Raw genomic sequence first — 18,925 nt, forward strand, 5'->3', positions numbered from 1 at the left:
TATCTGAGTGAGTTTTTTAAATATGAAATGTCAACTATACAAAGTGATTTTGGCGTTCGAGGTGTGAGTGTGTGACTCACCTCTTTCTCTTTGAAGGAGCACGATATATGAAATTTAATTAGTGTCCCAATTGTCACTTTTTATGCATCACATAATGTTTTATAAAGTAATTAAAGATAAGACTTAAGAGCTTTCAAATAATAAGAAAAAATGTTCTTATCTAGTTTCATCAAATTTAATTAATTACTTTTCCAAGATGGCAATGGAGGAGTGTCTAATACATCCAGGTTCTTTGCATAAGTGCATGCCTTTCCCCTTTCACAATGTCATCAGAAGCAAATGAATCAAGTTTTCCCATCTCTTCTGGAGTTTGCTTTATAGACAAAGCTCCAATGTTTTGGTTCAAGTTCTCAAGCTTTGTGGTTCCTGGTATTGGAACCACATCGGTTCCTCGGTGGTGCATTCAGGCTAATGCTAGTTGAGCCATGGTGCACCCTTTCCTTGTAGCCATCTCATTCAATCGCTCAAATACGATCTTGTTGTGCTCTGCATAATTTTGAAACCTCAGTATTCTCTGCGATAGGTTTCATTGCAACTTGATTCTGTTTCTTTGTTTAAATACAAAACATCAAACTGCAAAATCTTTTGTGCAGCATTATTTTTTTTTGAACGGGCAACAAAAATATAATAATATTAAAACAAGCTAGCAAGGAGCTAGAAAACACCCAATACAACCACCGAAACAAGCAAACGAAAAACCCTACCCGAACCACCCGAAAACAACCGAAACCCTCACCAAAAAACTAAAGACAAACAATTATTTCATATAAGTTTTAGTAGATGGATCATATCAAAACCCAATCCATCGACTAGGCTATATATTGATTGCATATAATCATACCTTCCTGTAATCAGTCTCTGACATGTTTTCAAGCAGCTTAGTACCTTGAGCCAAGAATCCCCTACCGATGGGACTGTATGAAACAATCCCGATGCCAAGTTCTCTGCAAAACGGACCATAAGATACCCAAATTAATATCATCATCATCGTGTTCGGTAATATTTAAGACTGTCGAAAAGAGATAACGAACCTGCAAGTAGGAACGATTTCATCCTCTAAGTCTCTTGTCCATACAGACCACTCGTTTTGTACTGCTGTTATGGGATGAACGGCATGAGCCCTTCTAATTGTTGAAGCGCATGCTTCTGATAATCCTATACACTTCACTTTTCCTCCTACCAATTTCTTGAGCTCTCCCATCTTTTTATATTTCAATTTGTTAGATGTGCATACAAGCGTTTAATATTCAATTAAAAGGTAAAACCAATAACACGCGGATAAAAACACAAACTCACAACCAAAACGCACTCTGAGTTTGTGTTTTTTTAAGGACCGTTCGGTATAAAAATAAGTAAAACACTTTTAATATGATTACAATATAAAAAATAAACAAAAAACACCTATCTAGAAAGTATTAAATTACAGTACAATTACAATTGAAATAAATCAAAGTACAAAGAATCGGGTAGAAGTAAAAGTTGGTGACCGAGGATCGTGTTGAACACGGGGCCCTTAAAACAAATTCTGAGTCTCTCCTCATTTTGTTTCCCAGGGTACAACGGCCGGAGCAGTATGTACTGCCGGAGTTGACTAGGCACCCGAATTGGATCGATTCGTACCTTCTTGGTTGTGTTGGAGAAGATGAAGAAATGTTGGAGAATTTGCAAGCTCTTCAAGTTGCAAAATGGGGTGTCTCAAACCCAAGCCTTGCCTTGGTATTTATAGTGGAGCTAGGATCAAAGACTCAAAACTAAAATTAAATTGCATTAAATGTCTTTAGTGCTTTTTATTTTGATTTTGAATTCAATCCGTAACTCCCGTTGAAAAATAAATTGCATTAAACGTCTTTAATGCTTTTTATTCTTATTTTGATTTTCCAACCACTCATCTTTGAGCTTCGATATCTCATTCATCTTAGCTCGGTTTTGGACATGGTTTGACTCGTTGTGATGCTCTCACATAAAGGATAACAAACCCGTAAATAATTATTTATAATACGCAAATATAAATATAATTATTAATGTCCAAAATTAGCAAACTCATTTTTTGCTAACATTTTTCAACAATCCCCCACATGAATGGAAATCGATCCGCTCATGCAAGTTTCAAACGATGCAATTCAGCGGTTGAATGTTGAAGGAAAGGTAGGTGTTACCCTTTGAACCCTCCTTTGTGAAGTACACTTAGCCTCCTGGCGGTGTGTAGGCACGATGTCTTTGAACATACCCCGTTAGTGTAGACGACAATGCATTTCACACAACATTGTCCCTGGTTTAATCAACCCCTCACTGTCATGTCCTATTAAGGTCCTGGAACACTAGCCTGGTTATGCGAGAGCTCTAGGATATTTGCCCCAAAATCCATCGAAGCGACCCTACTTCTCTCTCACGTAGGTGATTCCCGCTCGAATTTTTAAAAGCCATAGGTTATTCTTGATTTCTACAAGTCATTAACCTTTGTTATGCTTATCCTCGTTTCATGTCACTGATTAGAATGAACTAGGACGCACGCATGCACAACGCTCTTTAAGTTTGGTTTGGGGTACTCCCCCACAGTGACTACCCTTGGTTTCATGATTAAGTTTTCCTATTGAACTTAGATCTTGGGATCTCCAGTCAACTAAGTTAGGTTTCACTCATGTCCCCTATTTCCATGGGCTTCAGTCTCATTCCTCTTGATGACTTATAAACTAACTCTTTGCTTAAGCCTTTGGTTAACTGGTCCGCAATGTTATCTTTTGACTTCACATAGTCAATTGTGATAACACCCGTTGAGAGTAGTTGTCGTACCGCATTATGTCTTCGTCAAATATGCCTTGATTTGCCAGTGTACATTACGCTATGGGCTCTACCAATTGCTGATTAACTGTCACAATGTATGCAAATAGCCAACAAAGGCTGAGGCCATATTGGAATATATTCCATAAATTGACGAAGCCATTCCGCCTCTTCGCCACACTTATCTAAGGCGATAAACTCCGATTCCATCGTGGATCTAGCTATAAATGTTTGCTTAGACGACTTCCAAGAAATAGCCACACCACCAAGTGTGAACACGTACCCACTTGTTGATTTGGAATCTTTTATATCCAAAATCCAATTCGCATCACTGTACCCTTTGATTACAGCCAGATCACGGTTATAATGGAGTCCATAGTCTCTCGTGTATCTCAAGTATCTTAGCAACCGTGTGATTCATTTCCAATGTTCCTCGCTTGGATTACTAGTGTATCTACTTAGCCGACTCACGGCATAAGCTAGATCGGGTCTAGTACATGTCATAAGATACATTAGACTACCAATTATTCTTGAGTACTAACGTTGAGCAACCCCCTCGCCTCTATTTTTAAATAGATGGTGGGTCGTATCAATTGGCGTTGATGCGAAACGCGTGTCATCCTTATTGAATTTCTCAAGAATCTTGTCCACGTAGTGAGATTGACTCAAAACAAGACTGTTTTGGGTTCTAGTGATTTGTACCCCAAGAATCACGTCCGTGAGACCCAAGTCTTTCATGCCAAACCTCGCTTTCAACATGTCTTTTTTTTATATGATCATGTTATCATTACTCCCAATGATAAGCATATCGTCTACATAAAGACATAATATCACATATCCTCCCGGCGTCTCTTTTACATAGACACATTTGTCACACTCGTTGATTTTGAAACCATTGTCAAGCATGACATGATCAAACTTTAAGTGCCATTGTTTTGGAGCTTGCTACAAACCATATAAGGACTTGACAAGTTTACATACCTTGCCCTCTTTTCCTGGGGCATAGAAACCCTCGGGTTGCTCCATGTAAATCTCTTAATCTAAATCACCATTTAGAAATGCGGTTTTACATTCATTTGGTGAACTTCCAAATTGCGTAAAGCCGCGATAGCAAGAACCAATCTTATGGAAGTTATTCGCGTAACAGGCGAGTAAGTGTCAAAGTAATCTAGACCCTCCTTTTGTCTATACCCTTTGATTACTAATCTTGCCTTGTACTTATCAATACTTCCATCAGCTTTCATCTTCCTTTTGAATATCCAACGATATCCAAGTGGTTTACAACCCGGCGGAAGATCTACTAACTCCCAAGTATGATTTTGCAATATAGAATCTATCTCGTTCTTAATTGCTTCTTTCCATTGAGGTGCTTCCGAGGATGTTACCGCCTCACGGTAGGTATTGGGCTCACCCTCCACCATATAGCTCATGAAATCCGAACCGAAAGACTTTTCAATTCTTGGTCGTTTACTTCGTCTAAGCTCACCCTCGTTTACCTTGGGTTGTTCATGTCTATCATGAACCATATCATCAAACGCTCTTGATGTACTTGCTTCATCAACCGATTTTAATGAAGTTGGGTGTGTTTGTCTTAAACAAGGAAACACATTTTCAAAGAAGTCAGCGGTCCTCTATTCCACGATAGTGCCTTCATGTACATTGGGGTTCTTGGACTCATGTAAAATAAACCGATGCACATTACTATGGTGTGCATATCCAATGAATATGCAATCCACAGTTTTAAGTCCTATTGTCAATGCCTTTGGTGATGGAACTGTCACATTGGCTAGGCACCCCCACATTTTCAAGTATTTATATGATGGTTTCTTACCCATCCATAACTCATACGGAGTCACTCTTATTTTCTTGCAGGGTATCATATTCAAGACATAGTTGGCCGAGAGAATAGCCTCTCCCCACAGGTCATATCTCACTCCCGAGCTAATCAACATGGCGTTCATCATCTCTTTCAAAGTGCGATTCTTACGTTCAGCAACGCCATTTGATTGTGGAGAATATGGTGGGGTTCGCTCATTTATTATGCCACTTTGCGCACATAATTCCGCGAAAGGTGAAACATATTCACCGCCCCTATCACTACGCACAACTTTTATTCTCCTTTTAAGTTGATTCTCAACTTCATTTTTATACAAAGGTGAACTTGTCTATTGCTTCATCCTTACTTTTAAGTAAGTATACATGGCAATATCGAGTAGAATCATCAATAAACGTGATGAAGTACTTGTTCCCACCTCTTGTGGGAGTGGCTTTTAAATCACACATATCGGTGTGAATTAAATCAAGGGGTTCAGTTATTCGTTCAACCGATTTGAAAGGCTTTTTCGTTATTTTGGATTCAACACATGTTTCGCATTTGGATTTTGAATCGATTTTAAACTTTGGAATGCTATTTAAATTGATTAAGGTACAAATTGAATTAAAATTTATATGTCCTAGTCTACCATGCCAAACACAAGAATTTGAAAACTCAAGCATATAAATAGAAGTAGTAGTTTTATTCACTGAATTCTTAACAACAGTTACATTCAATTTAAACATAGCATTGTCAGCATAACCCTTGCCAACATACATTCCTTTCTTAGACAAAATAATTTTGTCCGATTCAATCAAACGAAATCCAAACTTGTTGAGCATCCATCCCGAGACAAGATTCTTACGAATCTCGGGAACATAGAGGGTGTTGGACAGTGTGAGCTCCTTCCTAAAAGTCCACTTCAAGACCACATCGCTTTCCCCCATGATATCCGCAGTCGCATTATTCCCCATATAAAGCTTTTGGTCACCCACCGCCTCTTTAAAATTCTTAAAGAATTGTTTGTTGCCGCAAACATGGCGGGCTGCGCCGGTGTCAACATACCACCCTTTGGGAGCGCCCCCCACAATGTTGACTTCCTCGATGAAAGTTGCTTCCTCGGTTATCATCGCCATGAGAGGAGTGTCATCCTCGTTTACCATATGTGCGCGCGAGCGCTTTGGTTCCTTGCATTGGTTGGCATGGTGCCCGACGCCATTGCAGTTGTAACATGTCCCTCGGAAAGGTGGAGGCTTTTTTTTCACAACCCCTTTCTTTACGCCAAGGTCTATTTTTGCTTTCCCTTTACCGCCATTACCTTTACCATGTTTACCCCCTTTGGAGGATTGTCCATGCTCAACTAAGTTTGCCTTGGCGGAAGCATCCACCATGGTAACTTTTTGAGCCACCTTATTGTCCTCCTCAATACGAAGACGAACAATAAGATCCTCCATGGACATCTCCTTTCGTTTGTGTTTAAGATAATTCTTAAACTCAATCCAACTTGGGGGTAGTTTCTCAATCACCGCTGCCACTTGAAATGTCTCACTAAGTGTCATTCCCTCGGCATGGATATCGTGAAGTATAACTTGCAACTCTTGGACTTGGTTTATCACAGTCTTGGAGTCAACCATTTTGTAATCCAAGAAACGAGCGACAACAAATTTCTTTGTTCCCGCATCCTCCGTTTTGTACTTCTTCTCTAAAGACTCCCATAATTCTTTGGCAGTCTTTATTGAAGTGTACACGTTATACAACGAATCCACAAGGCCGTTTAACACGTAGTTACGACATAAGAATTCCGAATGCTTCCACGCATCTACCGCGCTCAATGTAACATCCCAGCCTCTCGTACCACCAATATTGTCCGCTTTGCCCCCGATGGGTTGCCCATCCGGGAACTCACGGCTTTGTTTTTGGTTGCCCAGGTAGAGACTTCCCAGGTGGTCACCCATCCTAGTACTACTTCCACCTAAGCGCGCTTAACCGTGGAGTTTTCATGTGCTCCACAGCCAACTAAGCCCAAAACGCATTGGTGATTGAAGAGGCAGGACATTTACTTATGAACCAAGGATCTCTCTTGTCCACAGCCGATGTGGGATAGCCTAAGAGTGGGACGATGTTGTGTTTGCCAAGGGTGTTACACTCAATGCTTGAATATCGGTCTCCCCTTCAGCGTTCGTAGCCGGGGGAGAGGATTCCTTCAAGAACCGTGCTAGGTTCAAGGTGGTCAAATAGAAAAACATCTTTTGTTGCCACCGTTTAAAGTGCAGACCCGAGAACTTCTCGGGTATTTCAGCGTGATTAGCCATGGTGGACGCTCCCACCACGGTATTCAAAGGGGTACCGGTAACAGTTTCGCCTGACGGTGTTGCCATTTTTCATGAGAAAAATAAACTTCGCCCAGTTAATAATTCAGAAAATATATAGTGGACGCTCCCACTTTAATTAAAAGTTACTCAAAACTTTTATTACAATTCTTAAATTACTCAAACGAAGGTGTTCTAAGTCCAACTTTGAAGGGACCAACGATGAGTTTTCCTTGAAAAGAATAAAGTTAATTGTAACCGGATTTCAGGTTTACCAAAGTACTCCTTTGAATAAAACCGAAAAAAATGTATATATTTTTTTTAAACCGAACGGTGTTTTAAAATTTTTTTTAAGATTGTAGGACCGTTCGGTATAAAAATAAATAAAACACTTTTAATACGATTACAATATAAAGAATAAACAAAAAACACCTATCTAGAAAGCATTAAATTACAGTACAATTACAACTGAAATAAATCAAAGTACAAAGAATCGGGTAGAAGTAGAAGTAGAAGTTGGTGACCGAGGATCGTGTTGAACACGGAGCCCTTAAAACAAATTCCGAGTCTCTCCTTGTTTTGTTTCCCAGGGTACAACGGCCGGAGCAGTATGTACTGCCGGAGTTGACTAGGCACCCGAATTGGATCGGTTCGTACCTTCTTGGTTGTGTTGGAGAAGATGAAGAAATGTTGGAGAATTTGCAAGCTCTTCAAGTTGCAAAATGGTGTGTCTCAAACCCAAGCCTTGCCTTGGTATTTATAGTGGAGCTAGGATCAAAGACTCAAAACTAAAATTAAATTGCATTAAACGTCTTTAATGCTTTTTATTTTGATTTTGAATTCAATCCGTAACTCCCGTAGAAAAATAAATTGCATTAAACGTCTTTAATGCTTTTTATTCTTATTTTGATTTTCCAACCACTCATCTTTGAGCTTCGATATCTCATTCATCTTAGCTCGGTTTTGGACATGGTTTGACTCGTTGTGATGCTCTCACATAAAGGATAACAAACCCGTAAATAACTATTTATAATACGCAAATATAAATATAATTATTAATGTCCAAAATTAGCAAACTCATTTTTTTGCTAACATTTTTCCAACATTTTTATCCATTGCCAAGTCTAGTTTTTTTTTTCATATATTACTTCAAACTTAATTTGTTGCTTTAGAAACAAATTTCTAGTAATTCAAATCCTTATAGGACTCACTAATTCGTCTATGTTGTCATTTCTTTTGGCAAGACCTAATCATTGAATCCAAATACATTGCTTCATTGTATCTAGGGAGACAATTTACCAATGCCCGCAACACACAACTCAACAATCGAATAAGTGAAATTGCTTTAAGGAAATATAGAGCTCGTCTTGAAGTAATAAAACGTAGAACTTACAAATCAGCAACCGGAAACAACAAAATACACTCTAAAATCTTGAAAATTAAAAATTGACCAGCTCACTATATATAGTCCAGGTACCTTTTACCAACGGGTAGATTTAGGCAATGGATGAACACCAACCAAATTATGAAATAGGTATTACCCTTAAAACCGCCAAATATAAGAAGGAATTAGGGAAAACCAGTGTTGAGGTTAAGGAATTTGAGACAACCCGTTATTATGTTTTACCCCATGTTTTACGAGTTCATATATTAGTTCATTAACATGTTATTTGGTACCATGAATTAACATGTGATTTGTGAATCAGTTCTATGTCACACTTGAAAGGTACTGCGTGATTTAATTTTCTAAAAAATAAAAAATTTATATAACCACCATGAGCAAGATAACTCTAATATAAATAAGAAAGCAGAAGGACAAACCATGATTTCTATTGGTATACTAGTGTCAATCCGATGAGCATAGTAGAGATCGATACAATCAATATCAAGTCTCTGCAAGCTACCTTCACAAGCTGACCGGACATAAGCCGGATCACCACACACCTCAATCTTTCCATCGATACGTCGGTAACCAAATTTTGTAGCAATTTGAGCTTTCTCTCTATATCCTTCTTTCAATGCCTGCAAAATGTCAGTTTTTAAATAAAAATCATAAAAATCAACTAACAAAGCTTCACCTACGAATTACTGACTGTGATTATACCTACGGATGTTTTCTGGTAGAGGTTACTTACCTTGCCAATGAGGATTTCATTGGTGTTAGCTCCATAGAAGTCCGAAGTGTCTAGGAAGGTTACACCTGAGTCGATGGCGTTGCGAATAAGATTGATCGTATCGGGTTCGGGTTTCGATGTCATTCTCATACAACCCAGCCCTTGTGCTGAAACAACAAGACCTCGTGAACCTAACTTCAACTTTGGACCCACAGGCTCCATTGTTGGTTACACTATCTAAAATGTTGAGATTGCATAAACATATAATATATATGTGGTTTTATAATAATCTTTTCAATTTTGGGGAGCATAGTTTGTTAATAGTTTCCTTATTATATTGTATTGGGTTGCTAAAATAATAGCATCCACAAGCTAAGTTTGTATATATTTGGCATTATAGATGCTCCAAACGTGGTTGTAAAATATATTCTATTCATTATCCCATTCTAAAACTTTTTAATTATGCCAAATTTCCTACTACCGACCGTTTTTCCAAAGTGCGCATTTTTAAATAAACATGTTCTGGTTATGCTTTTAAGATAATGGAGTCTCTTACTATTATTTTATTATTTGAAAAACATATTTTATTAAAAAAAACTAGCATGTAGCTCGCACCGAAAAAATCAAAGAAAAGTACACCAAATGACATATTACAAATACACATCAAATGGGAGTAGCCCACTTTTACAAAGATTCTTAGGTTCAAACCTAGACTAAGAACGTATATATTAACGGAAAATAGATTAATAATGTAACATGTTATGAAAAAAGAATTATTCAAGACGACCACTTCAAAGAAGCAAGTTATGCTCTACTTTATCCATACGAAGGATAAAACTTTGATGTCTTCCATGATTCTAAACAAGTTCACCTCTTTTTCATGGAAATTAAAACTCTTAAAGTCTTACCATGCCTAGATGGTCAAATGCACCAAGAAGACTACTTTTAATTAACTTCTTTGTGGCTTTTTTGGAGATAGGGTGCTTGTAATTTCTACAACGGTCCTACGTAGTGGAGCATATGCAGTGGATCGGTGCTCATACGGCTCTCTAGGCTCCTGATGTGGATGAGGAGATTGTCTCTCTACATATGACTGAGGGCGAAAGTCATGTGGACGTAATAGAGCTTGTTTCCAACTTGACTTCCTTCCCACTTCCATGGCCCATGTACCATCTTTTCCACTCAAGAAGGCTTTGGCTATCTCCATAGCCTCTTCCATTGTTTCGGGTAAATTTTTGTTTAGCTCTTCTATCAGTTGTATTGCACCCAAGAAGTGCGTTGTTCAAATGTTAACAAGATGTATTCATTACAATAAGTGCACTAATGAACAAGTTGACTGTGAGCTTGATGAGAAAATCCGAATATATATATATATATATATATATATATATATTGTAATTCGATTATTTGGTTTGCACTAATGAACAAGATGTATTCAATACAAGAAGTGCACTAATGAACCCGCTGCTCCAAATCTGACTTCGGTCATGGTTTGCATTTCGTTTAATATATAGTGTAACTGGAATTCGATTAAGAAATGGGGAATCAGTTAAACCATTACAATATAAAGATTGACCATGTAAAATTAATAACTTTTTTGTACCTAGAGTAGCCTTATAAACTGATGGTGATCAATGATCGATGGATCAAATTTGCAACTGTTAAATACAAATTGTATTATTTCATCTTTTTGGATTTGACCTATCATTTTGGTGAGGATTTAGTCGGTAAAAATATTTTTCCTAGTAGTATACGAATGGGTTAATCATTAAGAAGGTTGAGAGAGAGTGAGCTTTATTTTCCAAATATGCATGGATTATTTTCAAGTCATCAGATGTTTTTCAAAACAAAATATGGTACCAAGAATTACAAGAAATCCCAACTTAAAAGATAAGAGTGTCAAATAACATGGGCACGTGTTTTTATCTAGATTTTATACAACTTAATTACCTTCCCAAGATGACAATGGAGGTGTCTCTGAATACATCCAAGTACTTTGCATGAACATGTCTTTCTCCCTTTACCATGTCATCAAAAGCAAATGATTCAAGTTCTGCAATCTCTTCTTGAGTTAGCTTTATTGACAAAGCTATAATGTTTTGGTTCAAGTTCTCAAGCATTGTGGTTCCTGGTATTGGAACAACATCGGTTCCTTGGTGGTGCACCCATGCCAAAGCTAGCTGAGCCGCAGTGCACCCTTTACGTGTAGCCATCTCGTTAACTTGCTCAAATATGATCTTATTGTGCTCCGCATTAATTAACCTCGACAATCTCTGTGATAAGTTTCATTAAATCATCAAAGTGCAAATTAAATCTTTTGTGAAACATTATTGATAAAGCATATGGGTTGCATCAAACCCTGATTTAGGGTGAAAAACGACTGTGAGCTTGATGAGAAAATCCGAACCATTCAGGTATGGTATCCGATTATGGAACCAACTACCAAGTATGAGTTTGTACAAAAGTTATAGCCAGTTGAGAGGACGAGCATACCTTTCTAAAGTCAATCTCTGATAGGTTTTTCAGAAGTTTAGGACCTTGAGCTAAGAATCCCTTACCAATGGGACTATATGAAACAATCCCAATGCCAAGTTCTCTGCAAAATAGACCATAAGATACCAAATATCATCATCATTGTCATTATTATTATCGCCATCATTGTCATGCGCTATTGCATACTCTTGATTGTCCGGGAAAAAGATAAAAGAACCTGCAAGTAGGAATGATTTCATCCTCTAAATCTCTTGTCCATAACGACCATTCATTTTGTACTGCTGTTATGGGATGAACCTGTTAGATCCGTAGAAAACATTACTATAGAGGGGAGGAGGGGTAGAGGACGACCGAAATTGACTTGGGATGAGAGGATTAGGCATGATTTGATAGACCTAAACCTCTCCGAGGACATGGTTGAGGATAGGAATTCGTGGAGAAGTAGAATTAAAGTTAAGGATTTTTAGAAAGAATTGAATACCTTAGGGCTTAGACTTAACTTATTTAGGTCACATACCATAATGGTATTTCCCTTACATATATTATTATAATTATTATTAGCTTTTATATAGCTGTTAAACTGTGATCTTATTATTAATATTATTATAATTAGTAGTAGTTTTTATATAACTGTTAAACTTTGATTTCCTTTATTTTGCTTCATACACATGTACTTAGAGCCGATGGTCTCTCTGGAAGCCACCTCTCTATTCCTTTGGATAGAGGTATGGTGTGCCTACATCCCACCCTCCCCAGACCCTACTTATAGCTTTGCTGTCGGTGGGATTTTACTAGGTATGATTGATTGATTGATTGATTGTTATGGGATGAACAGCATGAGCCCTTCTAATTGTTGAAGCACATGCTTCGGATAATCCTATAAACTTCACTTTTCCTTCTTCTACCAGATTCTTGAGCTCTCCCATCTTTTTATATTTCAGTTTGTCACATGTAGGTTCAAATACTAAATATTAAAAACTAGGAAGATTCCCGGCGCGTTGCGCCGGAAAGATGTTATTGACAGTCGTACTCGTACAACTTATCAAATTGTGCAGTGCGTCTGCGAGTCGAGGTGAATTCGATCGGCGCCAGGTTACGAAACCAGTGATTACCCCCCCCCCCCCCTCTTCCAAAAAAAACTATGTTAACGCAAAAATGCAACAAATTAACATAACAAAACATGCTTTGTGGTTACGAACCGATGACTCTTCGATTGGTATTTGGTTACGACCCAAACAATAAATCAAACCATAAATTCGTCCACTCTTAAATATATACCAATTGAACATATTTAAGAATTTAAAAAAAATGTCGAACAAAAAAAACACGCACGTTGCAGCTGCGAACTGATACGAATTCGTTGTTTATGGAATCGAGAGATAAAAAAGTTATGAAAACACCCCGCATTGCGTTTGCGAACTAACGCGATTTCAGTCGGAATCGACGTTGTCGAGACTAAATCGTACATAGAAAACCATGTGTTGTGGTGGTGAACCGACACGGGTTCGGTTGGTATTATGTTACGACTCCGAAATTAATTAAAGCAATAAATTAATTCGTCCACACTCAAAATACAAGAAATTAACATATTTACATAATCGATTAATCGACTAAAAATATAGGGGCGTTGTGGCCTTGACCTAACACGAATTCGTCCAGAATCGATGGGCTAAAAATAACTCACGGGAAAAAACCTTGGGTTGCGACCGGGAGCTGACGCAAATTTGACCGAAATCATTTTGACGGTGTCAATGATAAAAAACCCGCATTTTCCGGTAGCGAACCGACACATATTTGAAAATATAAAACAAAATAAAAGAAAATAAGAAGTTTAGAGACCAATCACGTGATTACATCCCCAAACTTTTTAATTATTATATATAATGTTATAAAACAACAGCCCTTGGAATTGACGCAGAACAAAAGCATGACTCACAACCGAAACACGGACTCTAAATGTCAAACATTGTATCAAACCCTTTTTCTGTAAAGAACGTCTCTACTTGACACCCATATTTTAAGGATTATCCTCATACACTACTTTTTGCCTATATTTATATACTGCTCGTATAGGCTGTGCGAGCCTTATAGTACTTGAGTTGTGTCAATTTGTATCGGAAGTTTTCGGTCATTGTTTATGGTGCCTTGTATAGCCCTATACGGTCCGTATAGACAATTTTTTTTAAAAAAATAGACACTTTTATAATGTATTTTGATATCTTTAAACAGAATGTTAGATTGAGTGTAAATGCACTGCCTTACGAGATTATAATTACATATAAACTTTAAGATGAATAAAGTATTGAAATGTTGAATGATATAATTGGATAAATTGAATTTAACATACTTGGTTAAGTAATTTTTAGTTGTACCCTAAGAACCTTCATTTAAGATTATATTATGATGTTTATCTGCAAAAGTTTTCTATATTATCATATAGCCCTATACTACTCGTATAGGTCTTATGGTGTACCCGGTGCTATACGTCTAAGGTACCATACCAAAAAATCTGGTATGAGTATTGGTACATGTTTTTATTGATTTTTGGTACAGGTACAATCGAGTACATATACAGGTACAGATACAGGTACTGTCCCAAGTTCATCCCTACTATACGAGCAATTAAATACATATACGGCTCATATAGGTCTATACGATTATATACGCTGCAAAAAGTATTTTTTTTCATTCGTACACTTGTCAGTCATGCATAGCCTATACGACCTGTATAATGCATAGCCTATACGACCTATATAAGCCTATATGAGCCTTATAGGCATGTCCGGTCAGAATAAGGTTGGTGTAATCAATCCCAATCTTGAATATTGAAAATTGAACCGCTAATCAAATGTGAATACGTCAAACCCTCTTTCTATAGTGATTTGAGAACATCTGATCAATTCCCCACCCCTTTACGACGTTTTCATTCAATTACTTTTTGTCTCCATAACTCAAAACTGAACCATTTCTAGCTTGTTTATCTTCATTCAATTGCTTTATATGCAAATCTATTAACTCATTGATCAATTTCGTATTTTTATCACACAAGGTTGAAAGGTGTATGTTTTTTTTATCCCAAAAACTGTTAACAAATGAAAGCAAGAGGACAAACCGTGATTTCTATTGGAACACTCGTGTCGATTCGATGAGCATAGTAGAGATCGATATCAATATCAAGTCTCTTCAAGCTAGCTTCACAAGCTGACCGGACATAAGCCGGGTCACCACACACCTCGATCTTTCCATCGATAGGCCGGTAACCAAATTTTGTAGCAATTTGAGCTTTCTCTCTATATCCTTCTTTCAAAGCCTACAATATTACAGTAACTCTAAATAAAAATCAACTAACAAGCCTAATCAGTAAATATGTAAAGAGTTCATTAACAGATCACAGACAAAAGTCATGATCCGATAGTCGTGACAAATTTTTTCTAGTAGTGGTTGCAAACAGGGACGGATTTATTCATGTGAGTACCGGGTCAAGCGAACCAGGTGTTTTTCGAACCGTAGTGGAGCATTTAATAGCGACTTTTTTAGCGAACCATGTGTTTCTGGGCTGAACCATATATATAATTCGTTTCAAATATATACATAAAACATATACTGGCTTAGTGGCAAGGCGTGCATTGTGTTTGAGTGCAGACCCGGGTTCGAGTCTCACACAAGACACAACCTTATTTTTTTTTGCCTTTTTCTTTTGTGCTCTATTACCCTTATAAACCTTTCTTAAAAACCCTAAACACCCCCAATTTCCCTCACTGTCTGTCTGTCCACCTCTACCGTAGAGAAAGAAACTCGCCGAGACGCCGACCACCTCACAGTCACACAGACAGACGCCGACCACCTCCAAATCTCCAATTCCATCTGTAGCTCCCACAAATTAAAAACCCTAAATCCACAATACACATCCTCCGGCCTCCGCGTTCGCCGACGGTGACGACTCCGACACTCACAGTCACACAGTCACACCAGAAACTCGCCGTCGCCGTCTCACCGATAGTCCGATACCCTCCGGCAGTCCGGCCTCCGCGTTCAGGTGCGTTCCCGAATCCCGCCCCTTTTGTAGTTCGTTAGAATGAGACTTTTGATGATTGAGTGTTCAAAAAAGATGTTAGTTTTTTAGGGCTTTGAATTTTATTTTTGCTTTTACAGAACTTAAATTTGATAGATTATGGACCGTTTTTTATCGAGAAGGCCACGAGACCCTTCACCATCTAGTAGTAATAATCTGGCAAGAGTCGAATTGGATGATCTTCCATGGGATCCTTCAGATCGAAAGCCGATTTCATCATATCATCCTAATCAAAAAGATGAAATTAGAAGAACATATTTGCTAAGAGGGCCATGTCAACCTATTGGGCATAATTTCCCGCAACGAGATTTTAGTGGTTGCTTAAGAAAATTTCGTCCCGAGTGGTTTAAGACACATGAAAATTGGTTGGAGTATAGTGTTAAAACGGATAAAGCATATTGCTTGTTTTGTTATTTGTTTCCAGAAACTGGTCAAAAAGATGCGTTTGTGACCGATGGATTTGGTAATTGGAGCCATTCTGATAGAATATCCTCACATGTTGGTGGTATTAGAAGCCTTCACAACAAAGCACGTAAAAAAGGTGAGGACTTACTTAAACAAGAACAATCCATACATGTTGTCTTTGACAAACAAACTAATAAACAAAAAAGGGACTATAGACTCCGTTTGAGTACCTCAGTTAGACTTGCAAAAGGTTTGTTGAATGGTGGATTACCTTTTCGTGGTGATGATGAATCTGAAAGTTCACTCTATAGAGGACATTTTATAGAGTTTTTGAAATTGTTGGGAGAAATAAATGAAGATATTGCTAAGGTTATATTAAGTAACGCTCCGGGGAGATGCCAAATGATCGCTCCATCCATCCAAAAAGAGATTTGCAATTGTTTTGCACAAGAAGTATTAAAAAAGATATTCAATGAACTTGGTGATGATGTTTTTGCAATATTGGTTGACGAATCGAGAGATATTTCTAAAAAGGAACAAATGGCCGTGGTTTTAAGATACGTTGATCAATTTGGAATTGTAAAAGAACGATTCATTGGCCTTGTCCATGTCAAGGAAACAACCGCGTCGTCTCTTAAATCTGCAATTGATGATTTATTTGCTCGTTACAACTTGAGTTTGCGGAAGGTTAGAGGCCAAGGATATGACGGTGCAAGCAACATGTCCGGTGAGTTTAATGGATTGAAAGCTTTGATTTTGAAAGAAAATTCTTCGGCATATTTTATTCATTGTTTTGCTCATCAACTACAACTTGTTGTTGTGGCTCTTGCGACAAAGCATCATGACATCTATAAGTTTTTTGATGAAGTGTCGGATTTAACGAATGTTGTTGGTGCTTCTTGCAAACGAGTAGATTTGATTAGAGAAAGTCAAAGAGAGAGATTACATTTGAATCCGGAAATTGAAACAGGGCGTGGAAAAAGTCAAGAATTGTCACTTGCGAGAGCTGGAGATACACGTTGGAGTTCTCATGAAAAAACTCTTTTGCGTTTGCTTGCTTTATATCCTGCCGTTATTGATGTGCTCGAGTACATAGAAAATTGGGGAGAGATACGTGCTCAGAAAAGTCAAGCACATGGCCTTCATGTATACATAAAATCTTTTAATTTTGTATTTTATCTACATTTGATGAAGTACATCTTGGGAGTTACAAACACATTGTCTCAAGCTCTTCAGAGAAAGGATCAAGACATCATGAATGCAGTTGAGCTGGTTAGATCAACCAAAAAAGCTCTTGAAAACTATCGACTTGAAGGTTTTGACTCTCTTTTAAAAGATGTTACATCTTTTTGTGACAAATATGAGATTGAAGTTGTTAACATGGAAGATGAGTATGTTGACCCAAAAAACCGAAGAAGAAAAACAAACATCACTAATCGTCACCATTATGTGGTTAATAATTTCAATACGGTTCTCGATATGCAAATTCAAGAGCTTGGAAATCGTTTTAATGAGGTAACCACGGATTTGCTTACGTTTATGAGTCCTTTGAGCCCGTGTCGTGATTTTCGCCCCTTTCATAAGCTAAACTTGCTAAAGTTGGCCGAGATGTATCCGTATGATTTTAGTTTTGATGAAAGAGACAAACTCATGTTTGAACTTGGCCACTACATTGCTAATGTGAAAGAAGATTCGAGGTTTGACAATCTTAAAGGGGTAAGTGATCTTGCAAAAATGATGGTGGAAACAAGAAAACACATTGATTATCCGTTGGTTTATCGTTTAATAAAATTGTCACTAGTTCTACCGGTTGCAACGGCTAGTGTTGAAAGAAGTTTTTCTTCAATGAAGCATGTGAAGACGGAACTACGTAATAGGATGGGTGACGGGTACATGAATGATTCTTGCATTTGCTACATTGAAAGAGAGTTTTTACTACAAGTTTCGATCGAAGATGTAATGCAACGCTTTCAAAAGATGAAAACTCGTAAAGAACAACTATAAGGTTAGTTTTTTTTTTATTTCGAAAGATTATCGTTTTTAAGTCCCGTGTTTTTTTAGTTTCTAATGATGATGTTTTTTAGTTATTATATCGTTTTTTATTATATGATTAATCTTTCTTGACCCGAACCGTTAAACCAATCCGAATCGTCAACCCGACCCAATTTTTTTATACGCGTTCTTATATATTTAGAGCATCTTAAAATAGCGAACCAGATAAAAAAAAATTCTAAATCCGTCACTGGTTGCAAATTAATAATTACCTTGCCAATGAGGATTTCATTGGTGTCATATCCATAGAAGTCGGAGGTGTATAGGAAGGTAACACCTGAGTCGATGGCATGACGAATCAGGTTGATCATATCGGGTTCGGGTTTCGATGGTCCCCATACCGCTGATCCGGACATACTCATACAACCCAACCCTTGTGCTGAAACAACAAGACCTTGTGAACCTAACTTCAGTTGTGGAACAACAGGCTCCATTGTTGCTTACACTAGCTAAAATGTTGAGAGATATAATATTTGGTTTTATAATAAGCCTTTCAATATTGGCGGCATAACTTATTATAAGTTTCGTTATTATATTGGGTTTGCTATATACGTTGTAAAATATTCCATCAATTATGCCATTCTAAAACTTTTTAAATTTTTAATTATTCCAAATTGCCACCTACCGACAACTTTTCCACTAACCGTTTTCAAAAAATCATGTCAGTTGGGTTAAATAGGAAACTAGCAAGTAGCTATATGATATTTCGGTCTAATGCCATGAAATGATAGTTAAGACTTTAAAATTAAGATCTTATGATCAAAATATGACTCGGTGGGATTTTTTCACAGCAGTGGGTTTCCTCCTTGATGGTGTTCATGATAGGTCA

General features: G+C 37.6%; 2 pseudogenes across 2 annotated transcripts; both read right to left on the reverse strand.

The window, feature by feature from the left end:
* Positions 1-239: 239 nt before the first annotated feature.
* On the reverse strand, positions 240-9,413 carry LOC143609834 (putative aldo-keto reductase 3; annotated as a pseudogene). Its single transcript, XR_013149486.1, has 5 exons — positions 9,096-9,413; positions 8,782-8,982; positions 1,092-1,261; positions 902-1,004; positions 240-574 (listed from the first exon to the last, which is right to left on the reverse strand). The product of XR_013149486.1 is annotated as a putative aldo-keto reductase 3 (transcript).
* Positions 9,414-10,854: 1,441 nt separating this feature from the next.
* On the reverse strand, positions 10,855-18,715 carry LOC143609830 (putative aldo-keto reductase 3; annotated as a pseudogene). The gene is made up of 6 exons (XR_013149485.1): positions 18,309-18,715; positions 14,680-14,877; positions 12,401-12,493; positions 11,785-11,864; positions 11,568-11,670; positions 10,855-11,347 (listed from the first exon to the last, which is right to left on the reverse strand). The product of XR_013149485.1 is annotated as a putative aldo-keto reductase 3 (transcript).
* Positions 18,716-18,925: the final 210 nt, after the last annotated feature.

Source organism: Bidens hawaiensis, unplaced genomic scaffold, assembly GCF_021521415.1.
Source record: "Bidens hawaiensis isolate Kalapana, Puna unplaced genomic scaffold, B.hawaiensis_p1.1 tig00017045_1, whole genome shotgun sequence".
Lineage (NCBI taxonomy): Eukaryota > Viridiplantae > Streptophyta > Magnoliopsida > Asterales > Asteraceae > Bidens > Bidens hawaiensis.